We start from the raw sequence: 8,129 nt of genomic DNA on the forward strand, positions 1-8,129 counted from the left end.
AAGCCAGGGCTGATATGGAAGATTGCCCATGGCTCTGCAGCAGCCTTTTCAGGAGCAGCAGAGGATACACAACCAAAAGGGGCTGCTCCAGACACCCCAAATCCTGACTGCCAGGCTGGGCTCACACTGGCAGGAATGGGAGAGGCATTCCCTGCCCCAGCCATGCCCCTGAGCCCAGGAAAGAGCCTCATGGATTCACCTCTGGGTGTCTGTGGTGCTCAGCTGGCAATTGCACTCACAGTTCACCTCCAAAGGCTGCCTGCCCTCCTGGAGCCGCAGGGATGGCCCTGCCTGGAGTCAGGGCAGACAACACGGGCTGTTGGTGCCCAGCTGGGAAACCTTGCACTGGAGGTGAGGAACAAGCTCCTCTTTGGAAAACACCTTCTATCAGGGGAAAAACTAGTGCACAAACTCACTCCACAGCCTCCCAGGTGAGACCTGTTTAAAGGCACCTTAAAGGATCTTTTGGTCTTGAAGGAAAGATATGAGGGCAGAATGAACTCCATGACACTGCAGGGGACAGAGGCCTTTGGGTGCACCGAAGGAGATTGCTAGAAAGCACCTTCCTGTTTGAACAACAGCTCAGAAATCTATCAGGAGGGTTATAAAAGGTGTTTATCTCAGAAAAGCTGATACCCGTGGAGAGGACACGGAGGTTTGATCTTCCAGGCATTGCATTAACATCACAATCAGATTGTTCCATAATAATTTGAGTCTAATCTCTACTGGAGGAGCTTCAGGTTAGTGATCTCAGCAAGCCTCATGTACATGCAATCTGTAGCAGCAAAAAAAGGCTTTGTAGTAGAACCCACACCAATTCAGTGAGCAAGGCATATTTCTATAGTGGTACAAACATAAAGTCTTCCATGCATTTTACAGAAATATTGAGAAAAACATACTCCATCTCCAAAATCTGCCAAAATCTGCTTTGAAGAACTGGTTTAGAGAATTGCAGATAAATTGTGATGGTTCCATAGCACCACGCTGGACAGAAGAGAGGAAGACCAGAGGATGCCAAACACCTTTACATGGACAAACAGAGCTGCAACCACCTTAGTAACTCTAGAGAGTCATCCCAAGCAATCCCTGGCATCCTGTCACCTCCATGCCTGAGGGCACCAACATTTTGGCAGCTGCTAACAAAGGTTCATGCCTAGAAGGTGCTCAGACCCCAGGCACAGCCAAGCCCCTCCAGGCTCCCTACTAAGCACCACGAGTCTGGGAGGAACAGATCTCCCCACAAGCAGAGAAACCAATCTGCTTTGGGGCTGCCTTTTATCTCTACTCAGGATTTCAGGGTGTGCTTTGCATGAAGTTTTTCCCACACTGGCAAGCTAATCTTTCCCCGAGTCAGGTGTCTTTTTTCACAGAACTTACAACATCCTCTATTTCTGGGATGTCCAGCCTGCTAAAAAAGGCTGAAAGCAGAACAAGACTCACGTCAGAAGCAGCATGATTGCCTCGAACTTGCTTTCCCAGAAAAGCTGTCTCTCTAGGTTTCTCAGGTCACTGGAGCAAAGTCCCACACACCAGCTCTACCTGGCAGGTGCTCCCAAGATTTCTCCAACAGATGCATTTTCATTACCCACATTTTTAGCCCTTTCCTTTTGAGGTGGTGAGCACAATTTCAGCCTTCAATATTTTTCAGGGCATAGAAAAGCCCAGAGACTCTGCAGGCATTACAGAGCTAAGGGCAGACCTCAGCTATCCCTGGATGCACCACTGTGATGCTGACATGCCCTTTAATCAATTCCTGTACACTTTTACGGGAATGAGGGCACTGCTCTTTGTCTCTGGTTCCTTCCCAGCTGCCACAGAAGCCAGGCACACATCTCACCAACCACTGGAGCTCTGATCCTCCCACGACTGAGCACCTCCTCCTCAGCCTTCTGCCCTTCCCAAACACCTTTTATTTTAATGTTTCCAGATGGTGAACTGGCAGGATGTTTCACCCCAGGCCTGGCTGCTGGCCGGGGCAAGGCTCGCTTCACCTCCGTGCTGCCCGGGGAGAGACATCAGGGAGAAAAACAAGTAGCTCCTTGTTTCAAGGCAGGGAGAGCAGGCTTTGGGTCCAGGGACATCCTCAGCAAGGGGAAGGACACCCCTGTTGCAAGGCAAAGCCCCTGGAATTGGCTCCCAGAACAAAGTCCCCATATCTCAGGCCAGCCTGGGAGCCACCAGGATCCTGCTAGCACACAATAAATTTCCATCTGCCTGGACAGACCTGTCCCTGCAGCTGACACCCCAGGGCCTGCTCATAAGCAAGGGTCTTGCTGGGGGTTATGGCCTCCTTCCCAAAGCCCAGGGAGCCCCATCTCCCTGCTGTGCTGGGTGACCAGTGTCCCAAGAGGCTGATTTCTGCCTTGGGATTCTGCAGCTGAGAACTGTTTTACCTCACAGGCCACAGGCAGATGCAGTGAATCCACCCAACTTCAGCACTAAAGTAAAAAAAAAAACAAATCCTCATGGGGAATAAAAGGGAATAAGCAGCGCAAAACACAGTGTAAAGGCAACCCAGTCCTATGTGAGGAGACAAGTTTCCCTCAGCTGTCCCTGAGTGCAGCTGCCCTTTCCCATGGAAGATCTTTGCAAAGCAGAGGGAGGCTCCCCAGGAAATGCAGGACTGAAGCTCCCAGCTCAGTGATGGGATGAAGAGAGCCACAGTGCCTCCAGCAGCGTGAGCTGAGGGGAAACACACCACTGCTCTTCCCTGGCTCCTTGCACTGCTGCCTGCTCCTGCACACCCCATGCAATGCTGGGACCGAGGGCAGGATAGGCTGGGTCCCCCCAAGCCTTGCCAGGGCTGCTGGGTGCAGCCCCAGGACTTCATGGGGCACAGCATGGTGCTGGCACAGTGGGCATTGGGAGGAGAAGGCTTTACCGAACATCCTTATCTCTGAAGATGCCTTTCTGACCTCCTCACCTCCAATATGTGTTTATCTCCACTACACAACTTAATCCCCCCAAACTACTCTGGCAGCAGCTCCTGGCACAGGCATACTTGAGAGCGTTTTGAAAGATGCAGAAGAGAAGTGCCAAGTTTCAAACCCAGCTACTCTGATACCAGCTTATCCAAGGAAAATGAATAGCTGCAGTTTGCCAAGTTACATCCATTTAGGAAACGCTCCATCACAGAACAACTTTGTGTGTTATTTCCTAACACTGGGAAAAACAAATCAGCTCAAGAAATGCCAAAAGACCCATGCATTGCTGTAAGGAGCGTATATTTTTATCTTGCTGCTGATGTCAGACACAGAGAGGTGAGAATATGAAGCCTGCTAGCTGTTCACAGGCTGCTGAACGCTTCCGTAGGCTCACGGATCTCTGCTGATGGATGCTTGCATCAAAGCTGGCCTTCGCTCACCACCTCCTCATTCAGCAAAGCCCATTCCTCTCACTAACTCCTGAGTGTCTGTTTTCTGTACATCACTGTGCTGGGCTTGGCTGGGCAGACTGAATTTCCTTCACAGCAGCTGCTGTGGGGCTGGCTTTGGTTTTGTGCTGCAAACAGGGCTGATAACCCAGGGATGTTTGAGCTCTCCCTGAGCAGGGATTGCACACAGCCAGGGCCTGTCCTGCTCCTCACCCTCACCAGTGAGGAGCTGGGGGCACAGCCAGGACAGCTGATCCCAGCTGACCCCAGGGACATCCCAGACCTTCTGATCACCCTCAGCACACAAAGCTGGGGGAGAGGGAGGAAGGGGGGACATTCTGGGTTTGTCTTCCCAAGTCACTGTGACAGTGATGGAGCCCTGCCTTCCTGGGGCACCTGCCTGCCATGGGAGGCAGTGGATGAATTCCCTGTTTTGCTTGGCTTGCATACACGACTTTTGCTTTAGTTATTAAACTGTCTTTATCTCAACCCACGGGTTTTCTCACTTTTACTTTCCCAATTCTCTCTCCCATCCCACCGGTGGGGAGGGAGTGAGCGGCTGCGTGGGGCTGAGTTGCCAGCTGAGGTTAAACCATGACAATCACTCAGACATGTTCTCCTTTCCCTGGGTGGCAGGAATAAACCAGGAGACAGGTTTTAGCCCAAGGGCTTGACACACACCGTGAAAAACTCTGGGGATGTCTGTGAATAATCTTCTAGAAAATAAGGTCAAGTATGTAAGGGATAAAGTTCAGATCATAGAACTACTTAAATGGGAGGGAATAAAAAAAGATGCAAAGAGGAGGAGCAGCAGCAGCTAAGATTACGCATATGTGCCGTGAAAAACATTGAGATCAAGTCTGAAGGAGGTGTGGACATTTCCTGCTTTAGAAGCAGCTTTGGAGAAGAAAATAAAGGTCTGTCTTCTCACCCACCCAGGGTAGATGCTTCAAAGGATGATTGGCTTTGGGGATAAAACTTCCCAGAATGGTCAGAAGCATGGATGCTCCCAAGATCATTGGCTATTTTGTACTTCAGAAAATATATTTCATGTAACCATAAAAACTGATGCAAGCATCCCAAACACTGCTAAAGTAAAACCTCAGCTCATTGCGATATCCTGGTACAGATTCAATCTCCTCAACAGCTCTACTGAAAATTGAACATGATTGGGGTGCAGGCCTATGGTTTGAGGACTGGCTGGAGAGGTGTCAGAAGCAAAACACCAAACAATGAATGAAGGTAAGACATGCTACTTTCAAACCATGCATGGAGGGAGATAAGGGACATACCTTCAATCTCAAGTGTTCCCACCCGCAGCACTGACCTGGAAACACGGTAAACAGCACAATCTGAAAATGTCAAGAGAGGTCAGGGAAGCAGTTCTGAAATATTGGAAGATATTTCAGAAACAAAATATGGAAACGAAACAGGATTCAACCAAGCAGGAGATCAGGAATGGTAGACACAGACACAGGTCCTACAGACTGCAAAAAAACCCCACAGCTGTATAGACATGTCCTTTCTGCCTGCAATAACAACAGAGAAAGTCCCTTCTGTGGTAGGGTGTAAGTGCAGCCCTGGGGGAAATGATGTGGCACAAGCCTCACCGTGCAGGATGGGGGATCTCTGTCCACATCGTGGCATTGCTCAACTCTGACTCTCAGGCAATGCACACAGCACACGTTTGGTGATATCACCTAAGCACTGGTTTCTGTCACATGGTCTCATGCCTTTCCAGGTAAAATGAAGAGTTTGAGTCAAAGGAGTGATGCTGGGCTGGCCACCCAGGCACCCTTTCCTCCATACCCACCTGGGTATGGCCTGGGTGAGATAATGCCCTTCAGGAGGGACAGGGAATGTGTGACTGTAAGGGTGGGTTCTCCTCAGCTCCTTGGAGCCAGTTATTTTAAGGTATATAGGAGGAAATCAGATTTCAAGATGCTTCTGCAATGGAAACATGCACAGGCTTGAACAATATTGAACTACTTGCACTTGCCCTTATTTTCTTCCCATTAACCATCTACTGCAGGCAGCACAGGGAGTTGCAGCATCTTTTGGGTGCAACCTCTCCTCTTTGTCACATCTGCTGCTCCCAAACCCCTCATCTTCCTCAAACTCCCCATCATCCTCAACATTTCCCAAGTTTAAGGTGCAGCCATGCTGCTGGCTGAAGAAGAGCCTAAGAAGACAAGCCTAAAGAAGTGAAGCTGCCAGGCAGGACAGCATCACTGGAGGATGGAAGGAGCAGGGCTCAGGCGGGCTCACCCAGAGCCTTGAAGCAGATCCGAGGCAAGCCCGGCGTCAGCGCCCCGCCGGCTGTTCCCATGGCTACACGGGAAGATAAATTGAGTTCAAGGAAGCTCGTGTCGCTACATTATTTAACAAACAGACAGAGAGGCAAACAGGCAGGGACCCAGTTTAGCAGCTGCGTGGGCCGATCAGAGCGACGGACGCCCGAGCGCCTCGCGGCGTGGAAGGGCCCGAATGGAGCTCAGCCTGAGCCAGGCAGAGCGTTCGCCACAGGGAGAGGCCAGCATGGCCACAGAAGAGCCACGCTGGTCCCGCAAGCTGCAGCTGCTTGTGCACAAACACAGCCAGACCGTGCACCTGACAGAGCCCTGCATGCCTGACCCGTTTATGAGAGAATCCAAAGCCTGACTCCAGGAAAGGAGCAGCCACCCCACCGGCCAGGCTGTGCTCCGGCCCAGGCCTCAAAGGCAGCACTGGGCAAAGAGGAAAGGAATGTGGGCACAAAGAAAAGCACAGGAGGAAAGAAGAGCGTGGAGGAGTTATAGGGGTGCTGGGAGAGATGAACAGGCCTTGAGGAAAAGGTGTCGATGGAGCTTATGTTGGAAAAGTGGCTCAGCAGTGAGGAGAAACAAGAGGAGTCTGAGGGGGAGCTGAGGCAGGGAAAACAGGAGCAGCAGGAGGGGTTTGGCCCCATCAGTGCCCCCAGCCAGCGAGGGATGAGCAGGACTGTTCTCACCACACCATGTTCTTACTGCTGGCGTAAGCCAGCCTTTCCCCCTGCCCAAACTCCTGCGAGGAGGAGCAGAAGGTGACCCAGATCGCCCTGTGATTCACCGAGCAGCTGCACAGGACAGCGATTCCCGGATTCTGTGGGAGGCCAAGGTCCACCGGGCTGTTGTGAGGACCCGTCCCTGGAGGCAGTGGGGACACTGCGGGACACAGGCAGGCCAGCAGTGCCACCGTGTGGGAACAGGTCACCGCCTTCTGCAGGACACGGGCAGCGAGGGCTCCTGCAGCGTGAAAGAGAGCAGCTGGAAACACAAACGCATATCCATCTATCAATAAACTCAGCTCTTACCCTCCCCCAGTCCCAAAACTTAAAAAGAATGAGAGACTTATCCATAGAAATTTTCTCAGCCAGAAACCTGCTACTTGCTGGAAGCCAAAAGACTGTGTTGTCTCTCAAGTGATTTTTCAATAAATAAATGCCCAGAAAAATAACTCTCTTTCAGCAGGAACTGAAGTGAGACTGACAGGACTGTAAATACCAGGGTCTTCCTTCTTGCTCATCTTGAAAACTAGAACTTTGGCCAGCTTCCAGTGTGCAGGGACCTCTCCAGGCTCCCAAGACTTGAAAAATAATGGAGAGAGATCCTGTGATGACAGCCCAAGCATTTTCAGTACCCTGGGATGAGCCCCATCGTGCCCCATAGATCTGTGTGCATCCAGCTGGAGCAGCAAGCCTCAAACGCTTTCAGTTTTGGCTGGGAGTTTATCCTGCCTCCAATCACAGTCCTCCAACACAGAGCTCCAGGGGTCCCAGGGCCCGTCACTGATGTTAATGACGGAGGTGAAGAAGGCATTAAACATCTCTGCTTTGTCCATGTCCCTGTTTGTGAGGTGTCTGACCTCATCAAGGGCAGGCTGATGTGATCTCTGATCCTCCTTTTGCTGTTAACATGTTTTAACAAGTCCTTTTTGCTGTCTTTCACAGTGCTGGCAAGCTTGAACACTAATCAAGCTCTGGCCACATGAACTGTTGAACAGCATCTCCCTCATTGTCCTGTGTAACCTGTGCTTGCGTCCAATGTCCATACACTGGGCCTTCTGTTCCCCTCAGAAATGAGTCCCTGTGACAATAACCTGTCTTTTTTTTCTCCACAAGAGTGATTTTGATATGGAATGCAGGCTAACTTGACCTTGTTGATGCCTCCAACATTAATGGAGCATCTCTGACCCATGGGCACCTGAGAAGGTGGAGTAATCCCAGAGGAGCACACAGAGAAATGCAGTTTAACCCTTGTGTGCAGCACAGACCACTGGGAATAGCTGATTCCAAGGGAAGGCACCAGCACAGTCAGGAGCCACAAGGAAACAGTGTTAGGAGAAGGTCTCTCCAGGCACCACTGTCCATTTGTGTGGGTGTCCTGAGGCACAAGGTAAAAATTCAGCATGTAGGGGTTAGAACAGAAATGTAACTATCATTTTTCTAGCAAGTACTGCAGAGGTGTTTTCACTGAACTTTCCAAACATTCAGAGGTCTGCATCCTCAGACAATGCTGCTAACTTTGACATTGCTTCCTTCTCTGTTGAAAAGTGCCTTTATTATCTGGTTTCTAAGTTATAAAAACTTACTTCTTGGCCTCCAGAGCCAGCTGGTTTCCTTTCTACTTAATGATAAAGGCTATCTTATCTGGCTTTATGGAATGCTGAACTTAACAGATAACAGCCATCGAGCCATATGAACTGGTTGCACCCTGGAATTTGTTGATCAGAGAAAAAA

Source organism: Motacilla alba, chromosome 4A (assembly GCF_015832195.1).
Source record: "Motacilla alba alba isolate MOTALB_02 chromosome 4A, Motacilla_alba_V1.0_pri, whole genome shotgun sequence".
Classification (NCBI taxonomy): domain Eukaryota; kingdom Metazoa; phylum Chordata; class Aves; order Passeriformes; family Motacillidae; genus Motacilla; species Motacilla alba.